Below are 21,635 nucleotides of genomic sequence, written 5' to 3'. Positions count from 1 at the left end.
GGAAGGAAGAAAGAAAGAAAGAAAGAAAGAAAGAAAGAAAGAAAGAAAGAAAGAAAGAAAGAAAGAAAGAAAGAAAGAAAGAAAGGAGAAAAAGAAAAGAAAGAAAGAAAGATTAATTTAAGTCAAAAGTCTTCATGGTTGCATTCTGCTGACCAACAATTAACATTTAATGAGAAATTTCAATATAAAAGAACAAACAGTGACTCTTCCTCTAAAATTCATTTGCCTTTGAAATGGTCAGCAAATAATAAAAGTGGACATTTTGCTAATGGTGGCATGGGGTAAAGACCATATGAAGTAAACTGTAATTGTACTATAAATTTAGAGAGTCTAAAATTCTTAATTAACAAAATCGATGCTGATTGCCCAGCTAGAATGGGCTAGCTAAACTAATACCATTACTGTCTTTTAAAAAGATCTACATTGCACACCATATGATATATGTCTTTTTTGTAGGATGTATGCAGAAAAGTGAATTTTGCTTTCCACACACACACACACAAACTGTTGAATAGACAATGGTTATTTTAATTGGTACCACATAGCAGTGCTCTGCAATTTAATCAGTGCTTCTAAAAATAAAACCATGGATCACCACGTTCTGTAAAGTAGAGCGAACCCGGTGCACAAAAGTACCACCCGCATTTATAAACCCTGCTTCTTCCAGAAAGTTAAGCCTGCCTCAGAGACGCCATCCCTAATTTTGTATATAAGAATGATCCCCAAGGCTAGTATTCCCATCAACTATTTATTAAAACACACCCCAAGAGCTCTCATCTCAAAATGGAATTAAGCTCATCCAAGTGTCTCTGAAAAATAAGAGTGATTTAAAATGTGAACCAGCACTTGCACAAAACGAAAAGGAAGGATCCTGGTACAAAGTGGTGTTTTGGTATGTCTGAGTGGTGGCAGGTCTTCCTGGAGAGACAGTGTTATAAATTAGCAGATTAGACATTTTTGCAGAGCCTCTAAAAGGAAAGGCTAAGCTGTTTGAAGGATAAAAGCCCTAATCTTATTAATATTTTAGATCCTGCAAGACATTGAGGCTCCATCTGCTGTCAGCACTACCTGAGAAAGAATTGAGGCAGCTGGGGGACAGAAACCACGGCCCCCCAAATGGTCTACTGACCTTCCTGAGAGGTAGATATCATGTGACAGCAATTGCCTATCTCAGCAGACATGCTGGAAACAGGAGAAAGTGTTAAATATAACCAGGTAGACAGTGATGAATTGACATACTGAAAAATCGAACACTTCAGTAATCAGCCTAAGGATCTGATATCAACAACATTTTTCAGTTTTGTCCAAATTCATTGAAAGGTGTACTTTAGCAAGTTCACTTCTCATTGGTAAGACCTTTCATCTTTACGCTGCTTTTCTGATTGGATTCTGTGTCATCATTGGTTTGGGTGGCTCTGTGTGCAGGAGGCAGACAGACTGTTTTCCCGGAGAGAAGAAGGCCTGGAATGAACACAAATATAAATGGGTTTTACTCCAACATTAATTTAAAAACTATTAAATATCTATCAAAATGGTTATTTAGAAAGAATTATTAAAGCCATGGTATATGAAAATGCATCAGGTACTGTGTTCTAACAGCACAGTAAACCTGAAATATTGAAATATTGCCCTCTATTTTGCAGTAGGAAGCTTCTATAACTATAATTCTAATTACAGAACTCTAATTAATGTCTACATGGCCTCAGATAACGTCATTAAATATTTGGAATATTTATATTATCCAAAGACAATCTCTATCCATTAGAATAAGGAAATCCTTTAACATAACTTTTTAAAATGCTACTGATATGCTTTTCTTTTTATGAGACACATAAGTCATGCAATTTATTTTAAGGTTTCATTCATCTCTACAGCAGTATTGCAAAAATTCTTTAACTAAAAACCACTTTTGTCCCTGTTACAGACAGAACAAGGCTTTCATCTGAGGTCACTACCTCCTTTGAGATTTAAATAAAAAACTGGCTCAAGTGTTCACCCCACATCCTGTGAGAAGTCTGATGCTCTCCCCTAGATTTCTGAGAATTCTGGAGAACTTGTATTTTCATAGTCACTTCTCTCTCCAGTGACTTTTCTGGGCTGGATTCTTGACCTCACTGACTCTCACATCTGATGGCTGCCCCAGGCCAACCGAGATTTTGAAGGTAACCCCTTTTACTTGATTTCTGCCAAAACACCACACAAAGACAGTATTCATGGACTCTTTATGTCCTTAAAAGTCTATCATCAGGTCCATCGTGTGTGCCACCATCTTGCTCTCTCCCTTACTTAGTCTCTCTCCCTTCTTCTTTCTGCTCTGCTCTCCCACATTCACAATTCCTGCAAGCTTCTTTCACGGAGCAATTTGCTCTCTCCTCCTCTAGCTCCAGACTGTTCAGGCTATCTCTGGAGGCCTTATCTTCTTAGCCAAATGCTCCCATTATGGTGGTAGACACTCTCCTCCCTGAAAGGAATTCCTGGCTAGCTCTTAAAATAACGGCATTTTCCTCTGGGCTGCTCACGTATTACCAGAAAGCTCTGACTCATTCCTGCAAACATTCAGAGAAAGAAATACAAAGGACAACTAATTTTGTGATAAGTACCATAGGAAAACATGGAAGGTCTATAACAGATAGGAATGTTGAATCAGAATTTGGGGGCACTATAATTTGGGGGAAGAACTTTGAGGAGATTCTGCTTTCAAATTCACCCTGGAAAGGGTCAATGAAAGGATTGATTCATAGACATCCAGAGAGTCATGTGGAGCTAGAGATGAACCTCCATGTCAGTATCTTCCTAAGGCCTTAAGCTCCTGGCTTTTCTTAAAAAGTTCCACATGCGAACACCATAAATGGTGTTCTGTGTATGTCTGATTTCCCCTTGCAGACTAAGCTAGAACCTGAGATGAGACAATGCTTTGCTATATGGATGGGTAGAAAGAATTCCAGAAAGTGACAAGAAGTCAATTGCTTTCCCTTTACTCCCAGCTTGAATATGGGACACAAAGCATCTCTCTAATACCCATAAGCTTCAGGCCACTCAGAACTATATGGATAATAACATATGACTTACATGCCCACATTAGACCAACAGCCTTAGGAGAGTATTAAAGTCCCAGATCCATGAAGATAAACAGAGGATCACTCAATTCATTGGCAAATTCAGACACATCCTAAACCCTATCAGGGTAATTCATGTAGAAGAATTTCACTTTAAAATAGGTTGTTATTCAATTTTCTTTCTGGTTCTCTGGCAAACTAAGGGTAATTTCTAAGCAGATGACAAAAGTAAGTCAACTTGGTTCAAGCCTAAACAGTAATTTTTATCTTAGTTCAGTGCTGGAAGTGTATATTCAATGTTTACTATGTTTAACTCAATGGGCGGCAAAAGTGAGAATGTCCATCACGATACATTGGAATAAAATCATTGCAAACTGCCTGGGAAGTAACTGAGTAGTTAATTTTATTAAACTCTGTTGCAGCCAATGTCATCCAGCTATAATATGACTGCCCTAACTGAGACATGCTGGACAAAATTTGCACATGCACTGAGGAAAATGTTGCATTTCAAGGGACCTAGAAAGAAAGTGACTTGTAACTGGTCAAATGTTGTTCTTTAAATCACAATAGATATGAATTGATCTATTCATATTGAATTCATATAGTTAAATATGATAATTAATAGAAAACATTTTTATAATACTTTCTGTAAACCAAGCACCATTATAAGAACTTTATATACTAATTCATGTATTCATCACCACAACACTATAAGATAGGTACTACTATTATTCCCATTTTACAGATGGGGAAACCAAGACATGGAGAGATAGTATAACTCACCTGTGGACACACAGATAAGTAGCCAAACTGGCACCACAGGGGTGGTCTGGTTGCCCAGTCTTTTACACTTGGCTTCTGTGCCCTAAACACCTTCCACCAAATGTGGACCTATAGCTGACCCTAAGCAACTTTCACAAGAGCAGCACCAGAAGCCAAAGCTAGCTTCCTTTAGTCTAATTACCACTAAGTACCTGAGGTTTGAAGACACAAGAAAAACCCACAAATCCAACCTAACTGCAGGGAGGGCAATGGCCAAATTAAGAGAATTTGCATTACAAAGTATCTTAGAATGTACTGGTTTGGTTAATTCCAAATGCATATAGTACCCTCAACCACAAGCCATTAAATGTGTCAAGTATAGGTTCCAGGGACCTGCTTAAATAAACCAATAAATATTATTTGCATACAAGGTTTCATATGCCAGAATATTAAGAATAATTTAACACATTCCCTATACTCCTACTTGGACTATTCATTTCCTTTGCAAACCATTTCTCCTTTCAAAATACCAGAGTAAATACTAGCTAGCCTGGCCAAGTGAACTAGTGCGTGCTTCGAATTCATTGAGGATGCATTAGTGAGATTATACCGCAGCAGGAAAAGTGGGTCCCAATCTCTAACAATCCATGAGACATTGCAACGCTGCAAAATATATCTTACTCTACTACATCTTGTATTTAAGCACCCCCTTTGACATAACCAGTTGGCAACCCTAAACGTATTTGTACTTGAATCAAGAAGCTGGGTAGGGTACGTTCCTCTAACTCTCAAAATGCAATTCTCTCTTCACTTATTATCCCAGCCCTTAATTTGCATATAGCATAAACACTTGTTTGTTTGTGCACTTGTTTAATTAATTTTTGCTTAATCATTCTTTTTTTTCCCCCTAAGCCTCCAAAGACCAAGTATATCCGACACAGTTGGCTGCCCTCTGTTCTTCCTTTTCGGCAAAGGCCAGAATTCATTCAGATCTCTACCCCTCCCACACATAACTCAGGATTAATCCTAACTGACCCAAGCCAGTGACTGGTTTAGATGTATAAGTGAGCAAATGTCAGCTGAAGGGTTTCTGGGCTTCTGGACGAAAGGATATCCAAGGAAGAGAGAGGCTCTCTCCATTTCCATTGGATGTTACTGTGTCCAGATATGGTGCCTGGAATGGTAGCAGCCATTTATGACTATGAGATCAGCTAGCCTGAAAACAACAGAACAGAAAGATGAGGAGCTGGGCCAGGCATGATGTTAGTGAGCCATCAAATTAACCAAACACTGAACCTCTCTACTTTCTAACTTCTAGCTGTAAGAAATAATAGATGTCCTCACTGGTTCAGCAGGTTGAGTCAGGGTTTTCTGCTGCTCAGAGCTGAAAGTCTCCTAAAGGAGACAGCAGAAAACATGACTATATAATTCATTTTAATTAATTTGCTCAACATGTACTAATTGAATATCCACTAGCCCTAGGCGCTGTTCTAAAACTTGGGGATAGACCAATAAATAAAATAGACAAATCCCTGCCTTTATAAACATATGCTGTAGTGGGAAATTCACATTGTATGAGGCATTGCACACTTAGCACAGCACAAAGCAGGAAAAGAGAAGGCATCTCACCCTGGAAGGATGGGAGGAAAGTTGCTTTCATTATCCAGCAGAACACTTTTCAAAGGCTATCTCGTTCAGTTGCCACAGCTGCACAGTGGGGTTGGTGTTATAGCCCCATTTTGCAGATGAAGACGCTGAGGCTCAGAGATCATAAGTGGCAGAGTCAGGATAAAAATCCAGATCTTCAACATCAACCCTGACACTCTTTTGGCTCTTGTGCTACATTAAGCTTGCAGGGTAGCAAGCAGGTCAACAGTAGGAGCCGGACTAGAGACCCACCAGATCCTGGTGTGCTGGCATGGAGACACGTCTCCTATATGGTCTCAGACCGACACAGGGCCATTGTGTGCCCTGGTTTGTAAACAGGACAAGGCAGTAAAATTCAAGACAATCCCAAACAGATGAACATCTGGCAATCGTGAGATAAGCACTCAGAGCTTTCGATGAATTGGTGACAGTGCAGGAAGGAGTGGAAATGAGGGTTCTGAAGGGTCTGAGATTTCCTGGCCTGTCAGCTCTGAGCCAGGTTGCCCGGCAGGGGATGTGGCCCCACTCTCTGTAGAAGATAAACACAAACAGCTCCGGGATCACCGTTAGGCATACAGAAAGGGAGAGTTCACTCAAGAGCTATATGTTTTGCAATTAATAAGGCATAAAGGAATCCTTCCCAAACTTCTGCTTGGGGTGCTGTTTAGTGACATAATGATGGTAGCTTCCATTTATTAAGCCTTTAATACATGGCAGGCAATGTCCGAAGTCGTTTCTCTGTAGGATCATATTACAAACTTAATTCTACTCTTACAGATGAGGAAACCAAGGCACAGAGCACTTTAGTAATTTTAGTAATTGCTAATTAGGAGGCAAAACTGGATGTGAACCAAGTCTGTCTTCTGATTATTGTCCTATCCTCCCACTGTGACGGTTTATGGAGCTTTCAAGACCCTGGGTGCTTGCATTCTCCACTCTGATCTAGGACAGTGCTTCTCAGCCTGTGCAAAGTGAAGAACTGGTTTGTTTGCTTGTTTGTTTTGTGCAATCTGCCATTAAACAGAATTCAAATATGCCTATAGATTCCCACCACACAAGACTCAGAACCCAACCTGCTCAATATCCTATAAGATAATCTTCTGACCACTTCTTGGATGGTGTAGTAAAGTCAAAACACTATGAAATTTTAAGATCTAAACACTTCCTCTCAATTTATGTGTTTTTCTCATTGTGGACCAGTAACAAACAGTTCACAGACATGCACTGTCCACAGACCACACTTTGAACAGCAGTGATGTAGGACACTTTACGTGTAGCCCCCTAATCCTAAAAGGCAAGAGGGCCACTTAACAATGATTGGTGTTTGTATGTACAGGTACATCTTAGAGAAGGAAAGTCCAACATTAAAAAAAAAAAAAAGCAAAGACATTTATAAAAAGGTAGTTCGCAGACCTAAAAGCATGTTTCATATTATAAATCAGTAAGATGCAATCGTCTAACAGTAGAAGAACAGAACAATAATTCTGGTGAAGCCATTCACTGGAATAGTACACAGTCATTGGAGAAACAGATACAATGCTAAATAGAAAACAAGAGTAAGATATATCCAGTATAATCTTATCCCTAACACATCAATATCTGCTATCAAGAAAGGACTCCAGGGGCGCCCGGGTGGCGCAGTTGGTTAAGCATCCAACCCTTGCTTTTGGCTCAGGTCATGATCTCAGGGTCATGGGATCAAGCCCCACGTCGGGCTCCGGACTTGGCACAGAGTCTGTTTGGGATTCTCTCTCCCTCTACAACTCTCCCCTACACACTTGTATGCACTCTCTCTCTCCAATAAATAAATAAATAAATAAATAAATAAATAAATCTTTTTTTAAAAAAAGGATTCTATAAACTATCTGGTTTTTAATTATAATTTGGTAGATGACTTTAGCTAGCATCAATTTTTTTCCTTAACATACTTATTAATATCTCATTTTAAGAAAGCTGTTATAAATTCGGGGCACCTGGGCGGCTCAGTCAGTTAAGCATCTGCCTTCGGCTCGGGTCATGATCCCGGGGTCCTGGGATCAAGCCCCGCATCGGGCTCCCTGCTCAGCGGAGAACCTGCTTCTCCCTCTCCCTCTGCCTGCCGCTCTGCCTACCTGTGCTCTCTCTATCGCTGTTAAATTAAAAAAAAAAAAATCTTAAAAAAAGAAAACTGTTATAAATTCATTCTAAGTTGTAAATGACTAATAACTCATAATATTTTCCAGGGAGCGTTTGCCTTTTAATGGGAGACATAGTTAGCAAAAAGGCATTAATTGTCAAATTTCAATCAGCGATGCATTAGGAATATTACTTTGAAATCAGGCAACTGAAGAGGCCAACTGGAATCCCTAATATATATGGTATGTACCTCAGAAGCTTGGTCCCAGCGCTTCTCCTTCCAAATGAAAAAACAAAGGTCTTTGCCTACACCAACAAACTATGAGACCAAAATATAGACGGCTGCCTTGGTCACCCACTTAGGTCGTATATATAGGGAGGCTTTTGAAATATTTAGGATTTAAAGGTCACCTACTTCCCAAAAGATTTTTAAAACAATGGATGAAAATTTAAACAATTCAATTAGGGGCACCTGGCTGGCTTAGTAACAAGAGTGGGCAAATCTTGATCTCGGGGTTGTGATTTAGAGCCCCACACTGAGAGTAGAAATTACTTAAATAAAACTTAAAAAAATATATTTAAAAATTCAATTTAAAAAAAGCACAGAATAAAAACAGTTCATAGTGTCTGAAAAATAGATATAAAGATTGTGAAGCAATGAATTTACATTTTCCTCCTAGAACACAGCATTATTTTTTACTCAACAAAAACGTACTGATTGTATCTCTCATAGCACTTCCCACAGTAGGTGTTTAAAATGAGCAAATTTGGGGCGCCTGGGTGGTTCAGATGGTTAAGTGTCTGCCTTCGGCTCAGGTCATGATCCCAGGGTCCAGGGATTGAGCTTCATGTCGGGGCTCCTGGTTCAGCGGGGAGCCTGCTTCTCCCTCTCCCTCTGCCTCTCTCCCTGCTCATGATCTCTCTATCTCTGTGTCTCAAATGAATAAAATCTTTAAAAAAAAAAAAACAAGCAAATTTAATCAAAGTACATCAACTTCAGGGTTTAACCATTTCTTCCTAAGAAACTTGTGGAAATCAGTACATAAAGTATGAAGTATTGGGCAAATTCCAAAGCAATAGTATATTCTGATAATTGTTTGATTTTTCCACTTAGCCATTTAAAGCATCTCAGACCTGAAGTACATTATGTACATTAAGTGTTATCGCTTTATAATGTATTTAGAACTCAACAGACTCCCTTTCCCCTCACCTCACCATCAGATGATCCACGTAGGTCGAATTTGGTGTCAAGCAAATTAAAAGTGTTATTTTATTATCCAAAGTAATTGTTTCAGTATTAACAGGCCATTATGCTGAATTGGTTATGCTGGTGATTATGCCATTAAGAATGTGGGGCTAACTACTGGTTTAGCTGAATGCCCATATTTGTGAAAGCCTTCTTTACGCTCTCCTATAGATGGCAAATCATTCTTAACTGGGTACTCCAAATGGTCTGTGTACCTCAGATGTATTTTTCTAAGCCATTAACACATTGAAGCCCCTCCCCCAATTCCCCAAGCAACCGTTAATTAACCGTGTAAGAAGAAAGAATCAGGCTTGCCATTGCGATGCGGCTGGGACCAAACCTTTCAGCAATGATCTTGCTCAGAACTAGACAGTCATTGGATGAGATCTCTTACTCACATCAAATATGCTATCATTGGGGGTGGTGGTGTTGGGAGGGAAGGGTGTTAGAACAGTGCTTTTACTGAGCTTTTTTTTTTAAAGAGATTTATTCATTTATTTATTTATTTATTTATTTAAGAGAGAGAGCAGGAGCAGGGGGAGGGGCAGAAGGAGAAGCAGACTTCCCACTGAGCAGGGAGCCTGACACAGGCAGGGCTCGATCCCAGGACCCTGGAATCATGACCTGAGCCAAAGGCAGACACTTAACCAATTGAGCCACCCAGGCACGCCATGAAGAGCAGTTTTTAAAAAATCTGCGGGCTATGGATGTTTTTGAAGGCTTCAAGGTATCTCAATCTTGTGAGGAATTTTGAAATGAACCGCTTAACCTGGCCCTCAAATAGTTCCCATATCTGAGGACTCACTAAGTGCTAAGCCCTATATAAGGTGATTCAGGTAGCATCACTGATGCTTACAGATTCTTTTTTTTTTTAAAGATTTTATTTATTTATTTATTTATTTGAGAGAGCGAGAATGAGAGAGATGGCGCATGAGAGGGGGGAGGGTCAGAGGGAAAAGCAGACTCCCCGCCTAGCAGGGAGCCCGATGTGGGACTCCCCGGAACTCCAGGATCATGACCTGAGCTGAAGGCAGTCGCCCAACCAACTGAGCCACCCAGGCACCCCGATGCTTACAGATTCTTGCCAGGTTTCCTGTTTTACAGATGGAGAAAAGAAGCTTAGAGAGGAGAATCTACCCAAAGCCTCATGGCAACCTGGAAGTTACGTGAAAGATCTACTTGGTAGGCTTCTATTGCATAGCGACTCCCTAAAACACCACAATCCAGCTCCAAGTTTACAGTCAGTGCCAGAGGGGTAGCACATACCTAAGAACCATATGATTAATCATAAAGCCAACAAAACCCACAAAAACACCCAGAAACAAACATCATGAGAAACAGGCAAAATCTGTGATACACACTCACAAAGGAACATTCTCACGTAAGACTCAGAATTGTGAAGAAACCAATTCTCCCCACAAAGTAATCTATATATAAAATGCAATTCTAATGAAAATCCCAAAAGGATCTTCTTTGAACCCTTAAAAAATGATTCTAAAATCTATCTGGAAGAATAAAAACTGAAATAGCCAGAAAAATTCTAAAAATGAATAGTAATGAGATATTAAAATGTGTGGTCCTGGCACAGAAATGTACAGAGCCATCAAATGACCATGGTAGAGCCCAGAAAGTATATATGGACATTTAGTACATAATAAAAGCAGCATTTTATACCAGTGGGAATAAGACAAATTATTCAAGAAATGATCTTGAAAAAACTAGCTAGCCATTTGGAAAAAATAAATAGAGCTGGATCCTAGTCTCATTCTCTATACTGAGTTAAATTCCAGAGGGATCAACAATTTAAATATAAAAATTGGAACTGTAAAATAGCGGAAAAAAGAATAAAGATTTTTATTATCCAGGAAAAATGGCAGTCTTTCTTATCATGAGTCAAAGGTCAGAAATGAAAAGGGAAAACCTGATACATTTTATTTCATTAAAAAAAGGTAAAATCCCTGTAATAAAAAAAAGCAAATGACGAACAGAAAAATAATTGCAACAAACATGATTTGCAAAGAGTTAATATCACTAATCTAAAGAGTGTATAAAATACTTTCTTTATATTTTCCAAAAAAATCACTTGTTTTTTTACAATGAACATATACCACATTTCTACCAAGAAAAATAATAAAACTGTTTTTATTTTTCAAATGAAATATTTGTTTAACCATGCCTATTTCCTCCAATATATAACTTCCAATATTTAAAGGAATGGAGCAACCACTTTAGATCACATTTTGCAACCCTAACCACAGGAGGTCTCAAAGTTGGATGTGCTTAAGAATCATCTGGGAAGGTTTTACTGCTGATAAAAGGGTAAAGGAATTTGCCCTTAAATTTAACAAGCATCTTGATGTGTCTCACCTGTTAATCTCACTTCGAAAACTATCATAGTAGCATCTCCAATTACAGAACATTTTACCCTGCAAAAAAGTACACTGAGAGACTGTCTTGAATTCGGCAGGAGATGAAGGAAGATCTCGTGCTTCTTAAAGCAGCTCCATTGGCCATTGAAGAATTGCTTTCTCTGTCTCCTAGTTTTGGTGGCCTCTTAAGATCTGATGTTAAAATGTTGGTGCCAAATAAAACTTATTATCTAGGTTTTATCCTCAAGCTCTCGTACATTTTATGCCAGAAAACCAATTCTGTGTATGACACTGTATTCTCCATAGCTCTATGATGTGAAGTATGGGCTCTGTCTTCTGCAGTTAAATGACCTTTGTAGGAATTCAATCTTCTGCGTATAGTCCGAATTCCATTTACTAAAGATGCCATATATGTCTCCTAGGTGAAAAAAAAATTGGATTCCTTAATGGAACTTTCCTGCTTTATCTTGACAATCTGGGTTTTTTTTTTTTCATAAATTTGGAATGACTTTTGCAAGTTTCTATTGGCTCTTCGTTCCCTCCTTAGTTTTAATTTCAGTGTTAGGAGCTTCACAGGCTTTAAGTGTTGAGACACTAGTACAGTTCACAAGGTATGTGTGATTTATTCAAATCTATTTTGTTGGAATAGAAACTTCAGATTTGAAGTCAATTGATGACATGTCTAGATTTAAATGAGGTCTACTCTGGGAGATCTTTCTATAATTAGGTTTTTTGAAGGATGTGATGGCCTTAGAAATTGATCACTGTTTCTGATTTTTTTTTCTCTTTTTTCATGTTTTAGTGACAAACAGTTAGGTCCTAGCGCACCTACATATTTGGGCTTGCAGTAATTTCTCTCTTTATAAGTAGGTATTGTCATACTAGGTAAAAACAATTCTGTTACCTTTTTATATTTCATCTAACATTGAGTCCTTCCTTCCTTCTTCATTCATCATTTGATTAGTTCCTATTGACAACCTAGACAGGATCTAGTTACTTTGCTAGATCATAAGCACATAAAAATTTTTGGACATCAATTCTAGGTGATATAATTTTGTTCTTTCCCAAGCTTCCCCAAGAAGGAATCAAACTTCACAATCACAACAGAGTTTCAGAAATATCAACTATACAACTACTGTGAAGTTAATCTCAATAATCTTGGTAAATCATGGCCATGAAAAAATTCCAGGGTGATGTCTTACCAGTCAGGCCCTCACAACTAGCATTTACCTGTTGCTCATGACTCTCAGGTGCGTACTTTTGGACCTTCTGGTCTTTGCTGGTATACAAATACATGAGCTCCAGACACCTGATGAACATATGTCGTGCTCTGCCAGTTGCTCTATCTCATACTGGTTAAGGGATACACTCTTCCAAATGACCATTCCTTCAAAACAATGTTTACTCTCCTCCTGGAATCTGGGAGTAAATCATTATGAAAGACTTTTGTCTGAACAAGGATTGCATGTCCCCAAAATCCCAACAATGATTAGTGATTGCCACCTACTCACCTACACAGTAAGAATTCTCTTTCTTCATACTCTCAACAACCTTGTGCTTCTGTTTGATATCTGAGAAAATTAGAAATTTATTCTCATCACCCAGGCTTTGTTCCATGCCAATGAAAATAGCAAATTTGGTTTGTCAGGAGTTCCCCTTGGAGGTCATTGCCAAGATTTCCACATAGGAGGTGATCTCATGGGAAACTTTGTTGTAAATCCCCAACATCAACACGTGAGGCAGATGGCTCAACCCTGTGAGGTTTCAGCAGAGCCTCTCAGACCTCTTGCTTTCATTTGTAAAATTCAAGACACTGAACAGGGACCAGTAAGGCTGACAGGACATCCTTCTTCCATAATTCAATCATTTCATCTAACTTCCTAATTTTAGGCTAGTCACTGGTCACAAGAGATGTTATTGTGCCACATATTTGGTCCTAGGGGAAGTCTGCTTGTGTTTATTTTGTTTTCTTCTAGATAGCCTCAAATACAACATGGAAAACCCTGAGCCTAAAAATTAGGGGAATTACGTAAAGTTCATCTGGAAGTCAGCACAGACTTAAACCAAGTCTCTCATTCTTTTGGGCAAGATGAACTGGTTAATAATTCTCAAAGAGTACTGGTGTCAGCTTGGAGGGAGGTCTCTAATAAAAAAGCCACAGGGTTCTCTCTGTCTTTAGATGTTGCCTTAGTCGAAAGTTTCACCCTGCCACAGACAAGGACATGGATGGCATGCTTATCAAATCCTATGAAATTTATTCAGCATATGAATCCAAGAAACAGGACACTTGACATCCAACTCTGCAATATACTTCGGAGAAACAATTTAAGCAGCGTCTGTTCAACTTCCAGTAAAGATAAGATTTAGTTGCATATGAAGAGTAATTATCAAAAGATTTACACTGCCTGCAGTTGTTTTGTTTTCTTCTTCATTCTCATTAGTATCTTTTGGGGGGGGGCGGGACTACTAAAAAGTATATGCAGTCTTGAGATCACAGTAAGTGGCCATAGTAGGTAGTTCCAGCAAATTACAATGAGCCACTTCCTACCATCTTAAAGGAACACCCTGAAATATCACACAGTGCTCCTTGGCACACAGAACAAAAGATTAATAAAGTCCTTGCAGGTAAGTTCAAATCCTGTAGCTCAAAGGTCATAGAATTTTAGAAATATTTTAGAAATTACGTAGCCTACATGTTCCATTTTACAAATGCGACACTTTAAAGCTAGAGGATTTCCATGACTTTTGAACGCCCCACTGCAATTCAGATTTAGAGCCTGAGTGAGAACCCCACTTCTTCCTTATGCCTCACTCCCTTCATGCTCCAGAATGACTGACTCAATGCCTCCTCGGAAGTAGGCCGCGCTTTCCTTTCTGCATCCCTTCCTCTCTGCGAGCCATTCACACCAGCATTCCCACAACCACAATTGTGGTTTCCCCTGTCTAGAAATCCTACCCTGTTGCTATGGAAACGGTTCCCTAATCATCCTCCAAGACCCAGCTCAAATGAACTTTGAGGAAACTATTTACTCCATCAGAGTTAGTTGCTTATTGTTCATTTTGCCCATATTATGTGAATTTTCAGACTGGTTTACATTCCCGTCTCTCCTTCTGGAGCTGCTAGGAGAAGAATTAAGTGTCAGCCATCTTGAATCCCCAGCCTCAGGTAGAGCCCGGTATATAGCCACGTATGTAGTGGACAATAAATGGCCAAATTAAAACAAGCAAATAAACAGTAACAACAATAAAAACAACCTGAGGCCAGGCCTCACTCCATAAATCTGTAGAAGCCACAAAGATAACACGACACAACTTTTGCTCTCAAGGGGCTTACAATCCAGTGGAAAAGTCACTTACAACTTCTCAGCAAATATTCCCTGATGAATTAACGTGATTTAATTCCAACTCTCCCATATTGATAGGCTATTATAAAATTCAACTGATCTTGGTGTGTTTTGTGGAGCAATCACTTTTTATCTTGACTAACAGGACTTCCTACTTTGTAGTCTGACTTCTGCATTTCACTGCATTTATCACAGCCCCCAGGGCTGGGCTCTCACCATAAAGTTGTGCAGAAAACATGATGGGAAAATTCACTCACACACATTAGAAGTGTCCCCCATGATAAACCATTGTATTGGCCTGGAGTGGGAAAATAGGCACACATACTGTTAGATGGAGTATAAGACAGTATAATCTTTCTATGGGGCACCTGGGTGGCTCTGTCGGTTAGGCATCCAACTCTTGATCTCAGCTCAGATCTTGATCTCGGGGTCATGACTTCAAGCTCCGTATTGGGCTCCAGGCAGGGAGCCTACTTAAAAAAAAAAAAAAAAAAAAGACAGTACAATCATTCTAGCGGCCAACTTGAAATATGCATCAACATTTTAAATGTACATCTCTTTTTCCTAGCATTTCCACTGCTAAAAATTTACCCTACGAACATATCTGCACAAATCTGCAAATGTATATTCGTTGCAGCAATGGTTGAAATAATATAAATTTTTAAATGGTTACATCCATACCCTGGAATTCCATGCAATCACTACAAAGAATACAAGAGATTAAATGTGCTGAGGAGAGACATTTGATATATTATTAATTCAAAATTCAAAGCACTGAAGGGTATTGTTTAGGATTATCCCATTTGTGTAAACAAACAAACGATACATATATTTGTATATGTATAAAAATTACTAAAAGGATATACCCAAAATATTAACAGAGGTTATAACAATGGATGGTATAGAAGTCAGAAAGAAACCAGAGAATTTTATTTTTTAGTTCACACTCTGGCAGTGTTTGAATTATTTTACTATAAAATATATGATTTTTATGATTTCTAGAAGTGTCTTCCATCTTCTTACCACCTTCTTGTTTTATCTATTTCAGTTTAGCCAACTAGATTTTCTCAGGACTGAAGTTATTTATTACATAGTAACTCTGAAAGTCATATGCATCTCCCAAACTTACTCTCTCTAAACCACTTTTACACTTTAAATATGACCTTTCAGAGGTCCTTAGCTTATTATTAAACAGATGAAACCATCAGTACATGGACTCCCCCCACCCAATCCAGGAATTGAATTACAAAAGTACATTAAAAAAAAAAAAAGCTAACTCAATCGCTGTCAGTGAAAACATCAACAAATGTTAGCAATGCCAGTGTCATGATGCAGGAGGTCAAAGACCCATGCACTCTGCACCAGGAGTCACAATGGGACTTAACTGGGCCAGTTCCGGTTCTGCCGTTAGGACCAGGAGCACTCCAACCTCAATGAAAGTGCATAAGACACCGCCATTATCCCCGGATCACTGCCATGGTAGCCCCAAACAACTCCAGTCTATCGTGTCAATGTGTATTTGGGGAGTCTTTAATGCACGGATCATTGGCAAGCTGCACCATCAAAGCCCTGTAGGAGCCACAGCCGAACGTGGAGTCAGTGCACACTCGGGGACGCCCCCATGCCTGGATCATTTGCAGTGCATCGTGTCAATGCATACTCAGGGAGCCCTTACTCTGCAGCCTGTGCATGCTGAGGGACAATGTACACCAAAAATCCTTATGAAATAGTAGTTACAGTGCATACACAGTATTCACTCTTCTAAACGGCATGTCAGCAAGTTTAGTGTGCGACAAATAACTCCTAAAAGGCACAAAACACTCCTAGAGGCCCAACTACACACACAGACAGCTGGTCCACGGAATTGTGGCATGACTGGGGCGGGAGTGTGGGGCTCTCTTTACAGTGAACGAAGCGAGAGGGACAGCTAGTTCACGCACTCTAAGCCCCTGCTTCTACTCAGTGTTTCAATAATAATCCCAACGATTTTCTAATTATTGTCCTGGGCGTCTGATACTTCCCTCTCTCCCTGCCCTGTTCCAAAGCACCTGCAGAGTCAGGTGAGAGGACATGGCTAGAGGAAATCTCCTTAGGGCTTAAGGCTCTAGCCCGGCACTGTCCAACAGAAATACAATGTGAGCCACAAATGGCATTTTACATGTTCTTTGTAGTCACACTTTTAAAAAAGGTAAAAAGAAACAGAATTAACAGATTTTAAATAATATATTTTACTTCACCCAAAATACTATCTTTTCAATATCCAAGCAATATTTTTAAATAATTGGGAGTTTACATTCTTTTTTTTCATAGAGACTGTATTTTGCACTGACGGCACATCTCGGTTTAGACTAGCCACATTTCCAAGTGCTCGACAGCCACAGGCGGCCAGTGGCCGCCCCAGTGGACGGCACAGCCACAGAGGCCCAGGAAAATGAATCCCAGGAGCTTCAGTGTTCGCCGGCAACGACCTATCTCAAAGCAAGTGTGTGTGTCTTTCCACCTCATTTCCTTACCAGCGCTGCTGCACGAGCTGAATAGCCTCTTCTTAGCAGCCAGAGCGGGTGGCTCTGTTCCGCAAATATGCATTCGGAAAGGGGAGAAAAACTACTTTAGGCCAAAGTGACAGTGCCAACAGTAGGTCCTCCTTCTTGGAGATGGAAGAGGACAGGGGGAGCTGCTGGGGGAAGGAAAAAGGAGCGGGCAAGGTGCCAAGTGTGAGGGTGGCGGCCTCACTGCCACTTCTTCCCCAAACGTGCTGTCCGCAGGGCAGCGGGCCGTGCGTCCTGGGGGCCTGTGGGGTCACCGACAGCCGGCCGGGTGGGGGGTCGCTGGTATCGAAGGCCGAGTCTTCCCAGAGACACAAAGGGGGAGCGAGGCGGAGACAAAGGCGCGGGGAAAGAAAGGGAAGAGGGCAAGGGCGGGGTGCGGGGCTGCGGGCGGGGGGGGGCGCGCTAGGCGCGGGGCTGCGGGGCTCCGGGCCGCCGAGCGCGGGGCGGGGGCCGCCGGGCAGACAAAGCGCCGGCGGCCGGCGGGAGGGGGCGGGCGGCGCGCGCTCATCCGGGGATTCGCGGGCCGGCCTGCGGCGGGGGGCGGGAGGCGGGAGGCTGGGCGAGGCGGGCAGGTCTATTTGAATATCAGGCTCTGCCACACTCCGGGCGCCGCTGACAACTTCATTACCTCCGCGTATAAAAATGACTGCCGGCGAATGCAAATGGCTCGCCCGTCTCAGCCCCCTGCCTCCGCTCTGCCGCCGGCTGCGGGCGGAGGCCCCGCGAGCCGCCGCCCGACCGGACGAACGGCCCGCGGCAGGGCCGGCTCCTCCTCCCGCGCCCCCGCGCCGCCGGGACCCGGGACCCCCGCCCGACGCCGGCTCCGAGGGCCGCGGGGGAGGCCAGTTTGGGAAGAGAAACGGGGGTGGGGGCGGCTGAGAACTGCTGATCTACTAAGATGTGCTCGTGAGTGTTAAGCAAATGCCCTGCCTCTTAACTGTCGTCTAATTAATGTATGGCAATGCCGGGAAGACAGTACTCGGTGGATGGGATTCGTAACCTTGAACCCTGTTGGAAGAGGTTGGACCCCACTGGTCCCCGCCCGCCCTGCCTGGTGATTAATTTGGACGAAAGCATCCCTAATGCCCCCATTTGCGCCTACTGAGCCCCCAGGGAAGAGAGTGTGCGGCTCCCTGCTCCCCAGGCCTTAGGGTGCACCTGCCACCAGGACGAGGCCGCATCACTGTGCGCGGCCTCTCTCCCAATCCCGGTGGGAATAGAGGCAAGTCTTGGACAGAAGGAAAAACAGTCCTTACAGAGCCTCCCTCCCTCCTTTGGCATATAGAAGGAGAGGAGAACTCACTCCCTAGTAAGAAGTCAACTCCTGCCTTATGACAGCTTCAGTTATTACATGGGGACTCCTTGTGAGCTCCTCTAGGGCAGGAGCTAGGTCATTTTTATTGATAACATCAACGATAGTAAACATCTGCTGAGGACTTACTATGCGCAAAACATTATGCCTACTCCTTTATCTAAATTTATTTTTGCCACAACAACCCTACTGCTCTCCTGAAAACGGGAGGCTTATGGAAGCCTTACAAGGGGCCCAGGGGAACCAACAGGAAGGGGTGGAGCAGGGATGGGAAAGTAGGCCTGCTCCCTCCAGAGCCTGTGTTCTCAACCACTCTGCAATATTCATTTTATGTGTCTTTCTTGCAGCTGACACTGCTGTTCTGCACCCCCTTCCTTCAACTCCCCAACTCCTCCAAGACAGTCCTCTCCCTTGTGGCCCAGGAGTAAATCCCAAATTGTTACAATCAACCCCTTCTTTTGTCAAGGGCTTGGTTGAGAAAAGAACATATGACCAGTCCTGGCCAATGTCATGGGAGGGGACATCTGCTGGGGCGTTCTGGGAAGTGCTTCCTTGCTCCAAAATAAGGGACACACAGAAGCCATTCCCGTTTCTTCTGCTGGATGATATCTTGGTGCTGTGTATGGTTTGGTGGTGTCTACCACCTGGTAACCATGGAGTAGCCAGGCAGCAAAACTACTTTTTGTGGAGATAGATTTGCAAGATTCAGTGATGAGGGCAGGCTGAATCCAAGGGCCCAGAGGGAGGGTCCCACAGGACCAGCCAAGAGGGTCCCTGGCTTCATACATGCTAGAAATCAAACGCAAGCCAGAGAAAGTGAGAGCAGTTTATTGACTGGTGTGAGTGACAGAGGGTAGCAGACAGAGTGTCTGGGAGACTCAGGAAGGAAAGGAGAGTGAGTCTCGTCATCACTTGGGGTGAGGGGTTTATACTGGAGAGGGGTCTAGGGTATGTGTTCCTTCAGGAATCGAGGACAGGGTCCAGTTAAAGGCTAGTGTCAGGTGAACAATAGGTGTTATTCCATAAATTACTGAAGGTAGGGGTGTTGATGCCAGCGTCAGCTGAGGTTTGTTTGAAGCTAGTATCTGGGAACATGTTAGGGATCCGTCTCTTCTTCCATGTTTTGAAGCCTAAGACAAAGCTCGGAGAATGATTAACGGTCTTGCTTCCCCCTTGAAGTGGGAACATAGCTTCTTTGGCTTATTCAGAGGGAAAATATGGAACATGAGTAAGTAGGTCCTAGCAGAAAACCAGCAGAGATGGAGCCTTTCTAAAATGGAGTCCCTTCAGCTTCCTGACCTCCTCAGAACACTTAATAAGAGAGCTAAAGTTTAGGAAAGTCTCATTCTATTCCCATCTCTACCGGCAGTGAAATCATGCTGCCTCATGTTTATTCAGGGCTATATTTAAGTTAATTCCTTTTTGGAATGAGAGAAAATATGAAGAAGTAAACAAATGAAAAACCCCAGAAATTTGGTCATGTCTCTTCCCTGTTCTTTTTCCCTTTCTTCATCAGTAAAATAACTGAAGAGGGTCTGCTCCAGACACTTAAAATGGAACCTCACACTTCCAACTCCTCTTCCTGGGCCCTCACCTCCAACCTCATTCAGTCTCAAGGCACTAAGCAGCTTTTCCCCAACTCCCTTTGCCTTTAAGGCAGTCCTTTGGCTACACAGACGAGGTATCTCTTCCCTCCCACAGCATCAGACCCTCCATCTAACTGTCCTGCACACACACATGCAGGGGTCTGAGCTTTGCAATGTTCTCTGCTGTCCTTCAAGCAGTCTCTTTAGGGAATTTGTATCTGGTTTTGGACATTTTCAAAAAACAATGGCTACTTAACCAGTCACTTACTAGTTTCCTTAGGCAGCTGCTTTAAAACATAGAATGCAAATTAGAACAGAAAGTTGATTTTTATTGTTTCATTAAAACCATGCACGCTTTTCATTAAAATATGCAAAAAAATATACAAAAATACATGCTATATGCTTTAACAATCCATCAGAATCAAAATGGTGACTGGCTCCAATATCCCTCATATTTCCCTCCACTGAGGAAAAGAAGCCCTGACTCATTAGCAAGACATTCAAGATGTGCCACAGTCTGCACCTAACCAGCTCCAGCCTAATCTGTCTACCATCATATACTCCTAAATCATGCTCTTGCATTTCATCTTCCATGATATACACTTTAGTATGTTCATTGCACACGCTGTCTAGAATGCCCTTGAACCCCATCTCCAACTATTCAAATACCACTGCTCTTTCCGGGTCCAGATTAAATACCACCTCTTCCAAAAATCCTTTCCCATTCCTCACATTTAGTGACACAAAATTTTGTTACCTAGTGTTTGTTCTCAGTAATAGTTAGCATATGTTCTGAGTGTATTGACACCCAGTGATATAATAAAGTTTCTTGCACCTCTTGTTTTCGTTAGGGTAACTTGGATATAAGTAATAGAAAACCTGTCCCTACTAGTTCAAGCAACAAGGAAAATGTAGTATCTCATGTAGGAAGTCTCAAGGTGACAGGTGCTGAGGCTGATTAATTCAGTGGCTTCATAATGTTAGTGTTGTCAGGGACCCAAGCCATCCTCGGCTTGTTGATCTTGTCCTTAGCTAGCTCTCCTCAGGGTCTCACAATGGCTACTGTAGTTCCAGGCATCACCTCAAGACATGCTAAAACCAGCCAAAAAAGTGGGACTGTTCTTACCTTTAATTTCTTCTGAAGAGTAGGAAAATTATACCAGAATATTATCTCAGAAGATTTTTTTCTCATATGTCGTTAGCCAGAATTGGATCCCATGCCTATCTCTAAACTTTTACTGGCAAGGGAGATAGGATTACCATGACTGATGACTAACCAGGATTTATCCCTGAGTTATACTGGGGGGTGGGGAGAGGCAGGGGATAGAACAGGCAATATCAAAACAAAGGGTAAATTTTAGCTAGTCTCCCAGTCATCTGTTATGCATACAAATCCTCCAAAAGCTTATTGGCTTACAAAAACTATTTTTCACAAGATTCTGGACTGGGTAAGGAGAGGGGTAATTCCCAAGGAAGAAGGGAGGTTTGGTGGGTAGGCAACCGAAAGTATCTCTTTCATGCAACTTATGATTTATTTGAAAGTCAGAAATAGTCACATTTATATTATTCTTTTGGTTGTTCTTTCTACAAAATATGTGTTCAAAATGGTATATATTAATTTAGTCAGTAACAAGTTGATTGGCTGATTC

General features: G+C 41.6%; 1 long non-coding RNA gene across 5 annotated transcripts in view; it reads right to left on the bottom strand.

The window, feature by feature from the left end:
- Positions 1-17,839, bottom strand: part of LOC112825006 (uncharacterized) — a 40,240-nt gene extending 22,401 nt beyond the window's left edge. For 2 of the 5 annotated variants that reach the window (XR_012380258.1, XR_012380256.1), the window contains exons 1-4: positions 17,053-17,461; positions 14,908-15,012; positions 12,707-12,766; positions 12,426-12,614 (exon numbers count right to left, since the gene is read on the bottom strand). This is a non-coding gene — a long non-coding RNA (uncharacterized lncRNA). Of the gene's footprint in view, positions 1-10,666; positions 11,614-12,425; positions 12,615-12,706; positions 12,767-14,907; positions 15,013-17,052; positions 17,462-17,716 lie in introns of those variants that run through there. The other 3 variants (XR_012380257.1, XR_012380255.1, XR_003208589.2) reach the window with 3 other exon arrangements.
- Between the last annotated feature and the right edge of the window lie 3,796 nt (positions 17,840-21,635).

This window comes from Callorhinus ursinus, unplaced genomic scaffold (genome assembly GCF_003265705.2).
Source record: "Callorhinus ursinus isolate GAN/ISIS: 27379988/994484 unplaced genomic scaffold, GSC_fseal_2.0 scaffold12, whole genome shotgun sequence".
NCBI classification, from domain to species: Eukaryota; Metazoa; Chordata; class Mammalia; order Carnivora; family Otariidae; genus Callorhinus; species Callorhinus ursinus.
The sequence above is the reverse complement of the archived record's forward strand: the minus strand, read 5'-3'. Positions and strand labels throughout refer to the sequence as shown.